The sequence below is a fragment of the Oncorhynchus keta genome, chromosome 31, assembly GCF_023373465.1.
Source record: "Oncorhynchus keta strain PuntledgeMale-10-30-2019 chromosome 31, Oket_V2, whole genome shotgun sequence".
Taxonomy (NCBI): Eukaryota; Metazoa; Chordata; class Actinopteri; order Salmoniformes; family Salmonidae; genus Oncorhynchus; species Oncorhynchus keta.
The window spans coordinates 13,480,326-13,494,382 of record NC_068451.1 but is presented as its reverse complement, the minus strand read 5'-3'; the positions used below and the strand labels follow the sequence as shown (position 1 = coordinate 13,494,382).

General features: G+C 39.5%; 1 long non-coding RNA gene across 1 annotated transcript; it reads left to right on the top strand.

Moving 5' to 3' along the window:
* The first annotated feature begins 2,866 nt into the window (after positions 1-2,866).
* On the top strand, positions 2,867-12,334 carry LOC118364487 (uncharacterized). Its single transcript, XR_004821594.2, has 6 exons — positions 2,867-3,011; positions 5,225-5,370; positions 5,598-5,712; positions 5,814-5,850; positions 7,770-7,847; positions 10,599-12,334. It is a non-coding gene; the product is annotated as an uncharacterized LOC118364487 (long non-coding RNA).
* Positions 12,335-14,057: the final 1,723 nt, after the last annotated feature.

Genomic DNA, 14,057 nt, shown 5'->3' with positions numbered 1-14,057 from the left:
GATGAAGTTAAGGCCACCAAAAGTGGAGAAAACACGAGGAATAAAATTCCAGATAGAAGTGGGTCTTCTTAGGAATTGTTTTATCCAATTGATCTTAAAAGTATTATTTAAGGTAGTAAAGTCCAGCAAATTCAGCCCACCATTCTCATAAGTGTTCATTACAACAGTTTTCCTAATGTAATGGGTACGGTTTCTCCACAGAAAGTTAAAGCATCTGGTCTATCTCCTTGCTTATTTTACTGTCAAGATATGAAGATAGAGCGCCATATGTTAGTCTAGAGATACCTTCAGCCGTCGGTATTAGGACTCTTCCTTTTAAAGATAAGTCCCTCTGTAGCCATTGATTTAGCTTCTTCTGGGGGTTTTTAATAAGAGGGTTAAAATTTAGTAAGCCTCTAGACTTCTGTTCCTTTGAAATGATTATGCCTAAATATGTACAGTGGGGCAAAAAAGTATTTAGTCAGCCACCAATTGTGCAAGTTCCCCCACTGAAAAAGATGAGAGAGGCCTGTAATTTTCATCATAGGTACACTTCAACTATGACAGACAAAATGAGAAAAAAAATCCAGAAAATCACACTGTAGGATTTTTAATGAATTTATTTGCAAATTATGGTGGAAAATAAGTATAGAAAATATTCTGTCCAATCTATAGTGCAAATCAATCCCAGAAGAACAGCAAAGGACCCTGTGAAAATGCTGGAGGAAACAGGTACAAAAGTATCTATATCCACAGTGAAACAAATCCCATGTTGACATAACCTGAAAGGCCACTCAGCAAGGAAGAAGCTACCGCTCAAAAACCGCCATAAAAAAGCCAGACTACGGTTTGCAACTGCACATGGGGACAAAGATGGTACTTTTTGGAGAAATGTCCTCTGGTCTGATGAAACAAAAATAGAACTGTTTGGCCATAATGACCATCGTTATGTTTGAAGGAAAAAGGGGGAGGCTTGCAAGCCAAAGAACACCATCCCAACCGTGAAGCACGGGGGTGGCAACATCATGTTGTGGGGGTGCTTTGCTGCAGGAGGGACTGATGCACTTCATCAAGAGGAAGGACAATTATGTGGAGATATTGAAGCAACATCTTAAGACATCAGTCAGGAAATTAAAGCTTGGTCGCAAATGGGTCTTCCAAATGGACAATAACCTCAAGCATACTTCCAAAGTTGTGGCAAAATGGCTTAAGGACAACAAAGTCAAGGTATTGGAGTGGCCATCACAAAGCTCTAACCTATATAAAATTTGTAGGCAGAACTGAAAAAGCGTGTGCGAACAAGGAGGCCTTACACACCTGACTCAGTTACACCAGCTCTGTCAGGAGGAATGGGCCAAAATTCACCCAACTTATTGTGGGAAGCTTGTGCAAGGCTACCCAAAAACATTTGAAGTTAAGTTAAAAAATTTAAAGGCAATGCTGCCAAATACTAATTGATTGTATGTAAACGTCTAACCCAGTGGGAATGTGATGAAAGAAAAAAAGCTTAAATAAATAATTCTCTATACTATTATTGACATTTCACATTCTTAAAATAAAGTGGTGATACTAATTTTTTTTAAAACTTTTATTTAACCAGTCAGTTAAGAACACGTTCTTATTTTCAATGACGGCCTGGGAACAGTGGGTTAACTGCCTGTTCAGGGGCAGAACGACAGATTTGCACCTTGGGGGTTTGAACTCGCAACCTTCCGGTTACTAGTCCAACGCTCTACGCTGCCGCCCCCCTGACCTATAACAGGGAATTTTTATGAGGATTAAATGTCAGAATTGATAAAAACTAAGTTTAAAGGTATTTGGTTAAGGTGTATGTAAACTTCTGACTTCAACTGTAGCTAGGCAGGCTAACGTCAGTTAGCTAATTAATATGCTAGCTATAATACAGTAGGCGTATATTAATAATTATATACACTACAGCTCAAAAGTTTGGGGTCACTTAGAAATGTCCTTGTTTTTGAAAGAAAAGCAAAACATTTTGTCCATTTTAAAAGAACATACAATTGATCAGAAATACAGTGTATACATTGTTAATGTTGTACATGACTATTATAACTGTAAACAGCTGATTAAAAATAAAATGAATATCTACATAGGCATACAGAGGCCCATTATCAGCAACCATCACTCCTGTGTTCCAATGGCACGTTGTGTTAGCTAATCTAAGTTTATAATTTTAAAAGGCTAATTGATCATTAGAAAACCCCTTTGCAATTATGTTAGCACAGCTGAAAACTGTTGTTCTGATTAAAAAAGCAATAAAACTGGCCTTCTTTAGACTAGTTGAGTATTCGGAGCATTAGCATTTGTGGGTTTGATTATAGGCTCAAAATGGCCATAAACAAAGAACTTTGTTCTGAAACACGTCAGTCTATTCTTGTTGTGAGAAATTAAGACTATTCCATGCAAGGAATTGCCAAGAAACGGAGGATCTCGTTCAACACTATGCACCTACTCGCTTTCACAGAACAGCGCAAAAAGGTGTGAACTTGATCCCATAGGATGACATTCTGGGTGTGATCGTCCCAGGTGCGCGTGCACTCTGCACGTCTGCAAATGACTAAAAACAAGGCATGTGCTTCGTCACAGTGGGTGTAGATATAATTGCACCCTGCACACACACACCTGAGACGATCACACCAGAATATGTAATTATATGGGATCACATTGACCTTGGCTGTCCCGTCTTAATTTCTGACTGAAGACGAAGTGCCCGTCCACGCCCACTGTGACGAAGCACAAGCATGATTTTAGTCCTTTGCTTTCGTCACTCTACGGAAATCCCCATAGTGTCACTTCCACTTTAGCCTATTGTAACGACCCTGGGTTTATAAAGGCAGATATCGACTCTGCCGCTTGAGCATGCTTTTGCGGCACAGTCGATAGCGCGCCGAACCTCGTGCGAGAAGGTCGAGGGTTCTGTTATGGGTGTATAAACTGATTGACTTCTGTTCTGGATCGTATTCATTGCTGTAGTTCTACAAATATGTTTTTTCAACTCGTCTGCATTCTAGGTATGTTGTCACTTATTTTAAACAATGAGACTGATATCAAACTGTGCAGGCTCACCTAAAATTATGATTTACTTTACTTGTCAATAGAGTCTGTGGACCTTTTTTATAGATACTTTCTCAATGTAGAAATAACCTTTTGACGAACAAAACAGGGTTTTTTTCTGGTTAGCCATTATATTGTCACATTTCCATAAATTCTGTTGTGTTAATTGATTTAAATAAGGTGTGCAAACTCTGGAACAGCTGAGGGATCCTGAGGAGTGGTTTGAGAACTGATTTTAGACCACAGTTCTCAAGGTGTCTGTGTAACAGTATAACTTCCCCTCGCCCATACCCGGGCGCGAACCAGTGACCCTCTGCACACATCAACAACAGTCACCCACGAAGCCTCGTTACCCATCGCTCCACAAAAGCCACGGCCCTTGCAGAGCAAGGGGAACTACTACTTCAACGTCTCAGAGCAGGTGACGTCACCGATTGAAACGCTATTTAGCGCGCACCGCTAACTAAGCTAGCCGTGTCACATCTGTTACATCTGTCACAAGACACCTTCACTGGCCATATTTTTATTTATTTATTTTCTTCCCAATTTAGTGGTATCTAATTGGTAGTAGTCTTGTCTCATCGCTGCAACTCCCGTACGGACTTGGGAGAGGCGAACCTCGAGAGCCATGCGTCATCCGAAACACAACCCAACCAAGCCGTGGTTGCACAAAAAAAGAGATCTGAGCAAACCACACCCCAAAATATTTGAATGAGCTGCCAAAATATTTGAATGAGCTGCCGCCCCTACAGAGAGGAAGAGGCAAAGCGAGAGGTTTCACTCGCCAAAATCTGTCCAAAATAAACCCAATGCCCAACGACTCCCATTGTTAGGGTGGAAACATGAGCGTCTCGCCATTATTAACAGATATCTCTTATCACTAAAAGAGCAAAAACACTTTTTGTGAACTGCAAAGAACCATTGAAGGGCTCAAAGGGTTATTTGTCATTATGGTTCCGCACAGAACCATCACCCAGTTTCTTAGTGTGTGACTTTGGTCGTTCGAGTAATTGGGCTGTGTCAGATTAGGTTACATCTTACGCGTGCGTTGGTAGGCAAATTCATAAAAAAATACATCCCGAAAATAGTTCACGCATGCTGAAAAGGGGATATCAACAGCCGCCTAGTCATACCTAATTTAGGACATGCCGTTTGCATTGTAATGTAGCTAATCTCATTCTCAGACACTTCCGCCCAAACGCGTCAAGCTTGGCCTTCATTACTGTTGACATCTTATCTTATGTCAACATCTTATGTCATCTCATTGCAGTGTTCCCACAAGGACCACCGGTCATTTCAATAAGTATGCATTAGGCCTATGTACTGATGTAACCAATTGGATTTGAGCCTAGGTTGTTTTCACAAGACTCTTTTAGCCCTCTGAATTCATGGTTTCGCTTGGAGGAGCTAACACAAGCGCTCCGCTTTCTTGACAATTGGGCCAGAACAGAGTAGCACGGCAGGCCCTTAGATGTACACGGTGAGCCAGCATTGGTAATATGCATGTCAATCTCTCCTGGCTCAGGGTGGAGGTGAGATTGACGGCATCAATGCTTGTTTTTGTAAGAGGTATTGGCATGTTTAAATCACTGAGCTGTCTGTTTAACCGACTAGCGCACACCCATACATACCCCACAAGACATGCCACACCAGAGCTTTCTTCACAGTCCCCAAGACCAGAACAGACTCCGGGAAACTAACAGTACTACATAGTCATGACTACATAGAACTCTATTCCACATCATATAACTCAGTCAAGCAGTAAAATCAGATTTAAAAAAACAGATAAAACAACACTTAATGGAACAGCGCTGTGAAGCGACACCGGCACACACACAGCATCACAAACACATGCCAACACGGGCACTCTACACACACATACATTAGAATATTGTTATTTTGCTGTATTATGGATTTTGTATTGTAGATGTATTATGGTAGAGTAGTGTGTTGTATGTATTTATGATTGGACCCCAGGAAGAGTAGCTGCTGCCTTGGCAGCCCCTAATGTGGATCCAGAATAAATCCAAATAGACTATAGTGACCACCTCCGTTAAGCTGACACTGCCTAGTATGCTGCATAATACAGTGGCTTTAGGTCGACATGATCCTTTCTTGGGGTGAGGTGGATTCCCATCCCTCATGTCCTTTTTCTTTATTCACTTTTCAGTCTCTGTATTCTCAGTCTCAGTGTGCGCAGCCTCAGTAGGGGAGAAGCTGGTTTCCTACACATGTCAAGAGGGTACAAACACACTTGAAGCACCATTTGGAGCAGTGGATCCCCAATGTGATCAGAGCTGGACCACTAGCAAAAAGGTAATCTATTTTCTACAGTATGTGGTCATGACAAGTAGATACAATGTGATAAAGATATCTTTATGAGAGCCATTTTTTTTATTACATATCACCATTGACAGTACGAACATTGCTGCACTCACTACTGTAATTTACTCTGGATAACAGTGTCTGCTAAATGACGCATGTTATGGCAGGGGCCATGTCAATTGAGACATGACATGTGAAAGATTATTTATTCACTACAGCCCATTGCCTACTATGAAAATGGCATAGGTGAATGCAGTTTTTCATGCGAAGAAGTGTTCTCTGGCAAAGTCATCCTCCGTGAATGTCACATTAACTATTGGTTGCACCACCAAGGTAGGTCAACTCATACAATTCACCTTCCTCTTCTCTGTTACTGCCTACCAAATGCCAACCTAGTAAACATTTCTAAATATTTCCACCTTTCTCTTTCACAGGATGGGGTATATGAAGAGACCAGGCTGCACTTCTCAGGTATGGTTGCTCCTGATGTTATTGGTGTATAACACAACATACCATTGATGTTCATATAAAGCGTTGTTGTCATCATATTGCTCATGTCACTCTTTTTGCTCCATCAGCAATAAGCAAACAATCATATCGCACATTATGGTAAAGTATATATATTTTTTAAGATAATGAATTACGTGGTATTCTGGGTTCGAGCCCAGGCCCTGTCACATTCGGCCACGACCGGGAGGCCCATGGGGCAATGCACAATTGGCCCAGCGTCGTCCGGGTTAGGGAGGGCTTGGCCAGCAGGGATATCCTTGTCTCATCGCGCACTAGCGTCTCCTGTGGTGGGCCGGGCGCAGTGCACGCTGACCAGGTCGCCAGGTGTACGGTGTTTCCTCCAACACTTTGGTGCGGCTGGCTTCCGGATTGGATCTGCATTGTGTCAAGAAGCAGTGCGGCTACGTTGGGTTGTGTTTCGGAGGACACATGGCTCTTGACCTTCGCCTCTCCCGAGTCCGTACAGGAGTTGTAGCGATGAGACAAGACTGTAACTACTACCAATTGGATACCACGAAATTGGGGAGAAAAAAATACATTAAAAATAAGGAGAGCATGTCACACCACAGACACAAGTGAATTATGTGAGTACTCTACAATAACGATGGCTGGTCGAAGAACCACACTTAGATGATTCGTTGAGAGCCATGAGATAAAGAATACAAACACTTTTTATCGCAAAGCTACACCCCCTTAGTCTACATGACAAACAACAGATGTGTGGAATGGGTCACAAGGTTAGGATTCGTGTAAATTATTAGTATCTGCTGTAAAGACTGTTCTCATTGTGTAGAAACCAGGGTCTGGCCCCCAAAACAAGATGCAATACAGTTCTAAGAGACCCCTATTCTGTTGCATAAAACAACCATTTGATGCAATAACAGTTTTATAACAATCTTGTAATTTCGTTCTCACAAGAGTCACTCTACAAATTATCACAAACCCAAACAGGTCTATAATAGATTAAAAGACAAAATGTGTTACAACTTCCCACGGTCTCCCCTTATTAATAGTGAGCGTACAACTTTCAAACAATGTCCCCTACTCTTCCCAACACCGAATCATCTAAATTCTGATGAGCACGATAAAATTAGGATATTTTTCTATAAAAATAAAATACAGTTACTTTACGAGTAAAGTAGGAAGCCCAGGTTGCAATAGGCAAAAATATATTGTGTCATGTAAGGAGTGTAGATATTTGGCCTGGCGAAGCGGTTTTATGGGCTGACTGAATAGGAGCTGATATTTGAGTTTTTCACTCTGCTGGTCTTGGCAGATTAGCAGTCCTCATTGTCCAAGACAGAATCAAGACTGAGTAAAAATGTATCCGACACCGAGACAATCAATACAGATGTAGGATCTTAATTGTATCACTTTTTTTGCAGAGGATTTGCATGTACAGCTTGTAATTCCCACTTTTAAAATGTCAACTTCATTTTCCCTAACAAAACATGTATAAACCCCTACAGAAAATGTCCATGTAATTATAATCCACATAGTTCAAATTTCCTCTTAATTCAGGATTATTTTTCTGCTGTAGCAAACTGGCTCAAATGTAAGATCCTAAGGTCCAGACCAGACTCAAGTTCTGTTCCAAACACAAAAACCGAATATACAAAACACAGTGGGATATGAAGTGGACAATACCAGGTGGGAAAACGACACACTTCTTTTGAGTTTAAAATGAAGAAAAATTGTAGGAGGAGACCCTCCCACAGTTCAGAATCATTAGCATATTTAAGCAATAATGCCCGAGGGTTGTCTAGGGCAAGAAAGTTGTCTCCACTTCTCTGGTACGGTTTCCTTCGATTTCAGTGCCTTATACCATTAGCCATTATTTTATCATATTGCTCATATTATTTATTTTCTCCTTTTTATAGGGATAAGTGTCAGCAACCAAGCTTTGCCTCCAAAAACTGCCAGCACTGCCTCTACAAACGTTCAACATGCTCATTATGGTTAAGTATAGAGTTTTATTTTATTCGTTACACCAGTGGTCTCCCAACAGGTCGATCGCGAGCTACCAGTAGCTCGCAGCCCACCTATGAGTAGCTCGCCAAACAATTCTTAAAGGACATGCAATTTTCACATGTTCCATGGCAAACTGTCATAAACAATTCTCACAAGTATCAGACACTGCAAACTCCCAGCTACTTACTATCTAACAAATGCAACATTGACATTATCCAACACCTGGTTATCCACTATTGTCTTAAAAGCCAAACCTAACACAATATATGCCTATTACCTTAGCCCCAGTCTGTCTATTTGGTGCTCGAGTTTGTCTATCGTGTGTAGTCAGTGGATGTGATACAGAAATACTTTCCCCAAAACCTTCAAATTAAATTTTAACTGCAAAGTAGGCTTACCTGGCAGACTAGTCTATACCATGAGTAAGTACAGTGCATTCGGAAAGTATTCAGATGCCTTGACTTTTAAGGCTGTAAAGTATTATTTATTTTTTTATTCTAAAATGTATTAAATATTATTTTCCCCTCATCAATCTACATACAATACCCCATAATGACAAAGCGAAAACAGGTTTTTGGAAATGTTTGCTAATTTACAAAAAAACAGATACCTTATTTACGTAAGTATCCCTTTCCCATGAGACCCTATGACCCTATGAGACCCTATGACCCTAAGAGACCCTATGACCCTATGAGACCCGTTTCCATTGATAATCCTTGAGATGTTTCTACAAATTTATTGGAGTCCACATGTGGTAAATTCAACTGATTGGACATGATTTGGAAAGGAACACACCTGTCTATATATGGTCCCACATTTGAGAGTGCATGTTGGAGCAAAAACCAAGCCATGAGGTCAAAGGAATTGTCCGTAGAGCTCCGAGATAGGCTTTTGTCAAGGCACAGATCTGGGGAAGGGTAACAAAAAATGTCAGCAGCATTGAAGGTCCCCAGGAACACAGTGGCCTTCATCATTCTTAAATGGAAGAAGTTTGGAGAGCCTTCCAGAAGGACAACCATCTCTGCAGCACTCTACCAACCAGGCCTTTGATGGTAGAGTGGCTAGATGGAAGCCACTCCTCAGTAGAAGGCATATGACTGCCCGCTTGGAGTTTGCCAAAATACACCTAAAGACTCTCAGACCATGAGAATCAAGATTCTCTGGTCTGATGAAACCAAGATGTAACTCTTGAGCCTGAATGCCAACCGTCACGTCTGGAGGAAACCTGGCACCATCCCTACAGTGAAGCATGGTGATTGCATCATCAGCAGCAAGGACGGGTGAAAAGCTGCTCCAGAGAGCTCAGGACCTCAGACTGGGGCAAAGGTTCACCTTCCAACAAGACAACAACCCTAAGCACACAGCCAAGACAACGCAAGAGTGACTTTGAGACAAGTCTCTGAATGTCCCGATTTGAACATCTCTTGCGAGACCTGAAAATAGCGTCGTTCCCCATTCAACCTGACAGAGCTTGAGAGAATCTGCAGAGAAGAATGGGAGAAACTCCCCAAATACAGACGTGCCAAGCTTGAAGTGTCATAACCAAGATGACTTGATGCTGTAATCGCTGCCAAAGGTACTTCAACAAATGACTGAGCAAAGGGCCTGAATACTCATGTAAATGTGATATTTCAGTTTTTTTATTTTTAATACATTTCTTAACATTTCTAAAAACCTGTTTTTGCTTTGTCATTATGGGGTATTGTGTGTAGATTGATGAGGAAAAACATATGAAATCAATTTTAGAATAAGGCTGTAACAAAATGTGGGAAAACTAAAGGGGTCTGAATACCTTGTGAATGCACTGTATATAATTTGTATCTATTGTGTTATTTGCCAACTTTACCATTAAATGAGCAGCAGCAGTACTGAACTATTGATTGACCAGCACATTAGATGGCACATTCCTCACTTGCTAGATGCACAATTAAAGAGCCAGATGTGCAATAAAATGGGAAATTACACTCAACAAGAAAAAGTTTGTTTTCTACCCGACTTTAAAAATCATGATCTTCTGATGTAAGGTAATCATTGACATGGAACCAGGACATCCAATTGTATTGTTTCTCTATGAATAATTGTAATTTTGTGAGTGAAAAAGCTAAACAAATCTAAAACCAGGAGGGGGTGGGGTGAAGAAATCACACATTTTGTAGGGCCCCCCTTAGAGTTGTTTATTAACCATTATTTTACCATGTATATTGACAGAAAAACAGTGCACTACTTTCTCTTGTACACTAAGGACCTGGGGAAGAGTTGCAGGGTAGAGGAAAAGAATGTGCCTATTTTTGAAAGCTAGAAAAAATGAGAAGCTCATGACATGTTTTATTTTCTAGAAAGTTTGGAGACACATGCTTTTAACATTTGGGGATAGATTGATAGTACAAACATGTGGAACTGTTACATAAATATAAGTGGAATGCAACAATGTGACTATCAGTTTTTACAACCATCTACTGTATTGTGTTTCATGAATCAGCTCCACTCCAATATCTCGTAAATTCTTGATGTTCTTCACATAGATATATTAAAATTAGATGTTTTTAAATACCATACAAGAAGCCTTTTTGGAAAAACGTTGTACTGTCATAATAATAATAATATCTTAAGTGCTTTTCATACACTATGCTCAAATCGCAATGTTACCTTATTTGCGGGTGAACTTCCTCTCTTGAAGCATCTCCAGTTCCATTTCCCATTAATTTATTGACAAATGTTATGCTCTGTTTATATTTCAGGATTAATTATATTCTCGGTCCTGTCACCTCTGGTTATTGTGATCAGCGTGATCATCAGCCGTTACTGCAGATCTCGTCCAAATGAAGGTGAGGAGGCTTCATCCATGGTGTTGTAATCCCCCCAAAGGACCAAGATGACATCTATCCTGCCAATGAAGAATCCTGAATCAGGCATTATCTTACAATTTAGCCAGTAGGATTATTGACAGGTAATCCTTTCAGGACTGCTGCTCTACCTCTCAAAAGGGAAAGAAAATGAGCTTTTCGACCATGTAGGTTTTTAGTTTCTTTGCAGACTAATTAAAATTATGTAGTTCTGTGAAGCACTCAATGTTGTGCACTTTCCTGCATTCTCTTTTAATTCCAATGCTCGAATAACCCCCTAAACTTGTTTACCAGTGATGCAGGAGACGTTGGCAGTCTTTTCACCTAAGACGGGAAGGAGAAAAGCCATTAGATCTTTTTTGGTGAAAATGTGTTCTTGCTGCTAACATTTGAAACGGCTCTGCATCACAATGCTGGGACATATAGCTAGTGTTGTAGTATTAATGTAGTAACAAGTATTTCCAATCTATTTATTGCTGACAGATGTATACGTGTAAAATGAGGAAAGTATGGTATTTCTAGGTATGCCAACAGTACAGTAATTGTTACACTGTACATTGCCATTTCTCTCTTACATATTTGTGAAAACTGTTAATATGACAGTTAGCTACAGTAAGATGGTAGCGATGCCAAGCAGTAACAGAAAGCACTCAATGTTCATCAGTTCACCTTGGGCTTGGAAGTGATGAAATGAACCAGCAATTGGCGACTCAGGTTGAGTAAGGTACTCAACCTGTGGGACCAGTGTCTATGGCAAGACTTGAAAATGGCTGTCTAGCTATGATCAACAACCAACTTGACAGAGCTTGAAGAATTTTTAAAAGAATAATGTGCAAATATTGTACAATCCAGGCGTGCAAAGCTCTTAAGAGACTTACCCTGAAATCGCTGCCAGAGGTGAAGCTAACATATACTTATGTAAATTAGATATATCTGTATTTAATTTATTTATTCTAAAAACAGGTTTTACATTTGTCACTGTGGGGTATTGTGTGTAGATGGGTGAGAGAAAAAAATCAGGCTGTCACAACTAAATGTGGAATAAGTCGACAGTGCCTAAAGTATTCATGCCTATCGATTTTAGAGATGCGGTAACAGAAAGTGCATAAGGTTAATCGTTCATCTTGGGCTTGGAAGTGATGAAATGAGCTGGCAATTGGAGAGTTGGAGAATTGGAGACTGGTCTGAAATCCTAATGCTGTTGTGGCATGAGAAAGGTGCTGTGGGACCAGGGTCAAAATTAGCAAGGATAAAAATGTTAAAAGCATTTTATTATTGGTTGATATCACATTTCATGGACACTTACCAAACATCTGTTATTCTAATTCTTCTTATATTAACTGTCAAACTGAATTTGATACACTAGTATTACATGAGCTGCAAATAAGCTCTATTTCCTTTTTTAGGTCTGTTGCTTTGCATTTGTATGCATTTGTATTAACAACTGCTAACCATGTGTATGTGACCAATAACATTTGATATGATTTAATTCTGTTAAGATTATTATTATTATTGTGAAATAATGTGTTTGTGTGCTATGATCACACGGGTGTCATGAAAAAATGTCACTGTTATTTTATATGACCCATATCCATGCACTCCTCATGTCAAACCTGTCCTGTGATATGGTGATGCAATAAAAAAAGAAAAAAAATTAAATTCTATAGTATTACATTTTTTTTAGCTACATGGAATTTTGTAAAGGATTTTCAATGTTTAGATCAGTGGTGTAAAGTACTTTAGGCCAGGCACCACAGGTGAATAGGCATTTTTTAAAGTCTAGTCTCATCAGACTGAAACTTTACCAGTTGAAAGTATACATAAATCCAAGATATTATTGTATTACAAGTTCTAATTATTTTAAAAGAAAATATGCAAATGTGGCAAACCGTCCTTAAATATGCACTAATTTGAATATTACGAGAATCTGTTTTTTTTAACACATTGCTTCAAGGTAGAATGTGTTTTTTTATTATTGTGATAAGACATTCAATGGTCAGACTTATGGATCAGTTCATCGTGGAATTCTTTAAACACTTTGCATGTATGACGGGTGAATATTTTACATATATTTAAACAAAATTACACAAGATTAAAACGACACAAGATATTTTAAAAAACCTCAAAGTCTGACTATAAGACCTAAGAACCTGTGTGTGGAATAATGTGAATGTACGTCCTTTGAAGACTGAGAAAAAGGAATTGGCGCACCGGGAACATGTCATTTTGAGAAAATGGCCGATACAGATAGGCCAATGGAATTAAAATGTACTTTCCATAAATATAATAATTTGTCACATTAATTAAAAATAAACAAAATAGACCTTTTATGTTTCAAGCAATAGAGCATATCCTTTGAATACTGGTATGTTGGGCAAATATGCAGTTTTGGGCAAATTCTCATATCACTTTGCTCAGTTTCTCACATACAAGGCTTTTGTATGGCTGTTGAAATGTGCAGAACATTTATCAGATATGCCTGCCCCATATCTAAGGCCCTCTTTGAGTTGTTGCTGGTGCCGCTGTACTTTCTTGACTGTGTCATGTGACCTGCGCCTACACTTGGCACACTCCCATTGAAGCAGCATCCGCTCTCACAACTCCTTGCTGATTGCTTCCAGTGTCACCAAAGTGCTGTCAAGCCACAATTTGTTCATCCATTTTCTGTGCAGCCTCTATTAAAAAATGTATGCCCTCCAAGGTTTTTGTGACAGGGTGGATCTTCTCCTTTTTCTATGGCTCTGTGCTGGTACCAGCACCAATGCACACACCTATCCCTTTGGTTGGAAGTAAATCCTCTCTTGTGCCAAGTGCCATCGAAGGATACATGAATGTCTATGATGGCATCCTCATCCTCCTTCTGCAACTCTGCTATGTCTGGGTCTATATCTGCATATGCTCTTCTAATTATCTTTGCAGCACTCTCCATTGACTGTAGCCCTCTGAATTTCTGAAACTAAAGTGGGGGGAAAATGACTTATTATGTCTGTCGACATTACAGTCATAACTGCATGACTAAATATCAACATGTTATCCTATGTAAATATCAACATGTTATCCTATGTAAATATCAACATGTTATCCTATGTAAATATCAACATGTTATCCTATGTAAATATCAGCATGTTATCCTATGTAAATATCAGCATGTTATCCTATGTAAATATCAACATGTTATCCTATGTAAATATCAACATGTTATCCTATGTAAATATCAGCATGTTATCCTATGTAAATATCAGCATGTTATCCTATGTAAATATCAGCATGTTATCCTATGTAAATATCAGCATGTTATCCTATGTAAATATCAGCATGTTATCCTATGTAAATATCAGCATGTTATCCTATGTA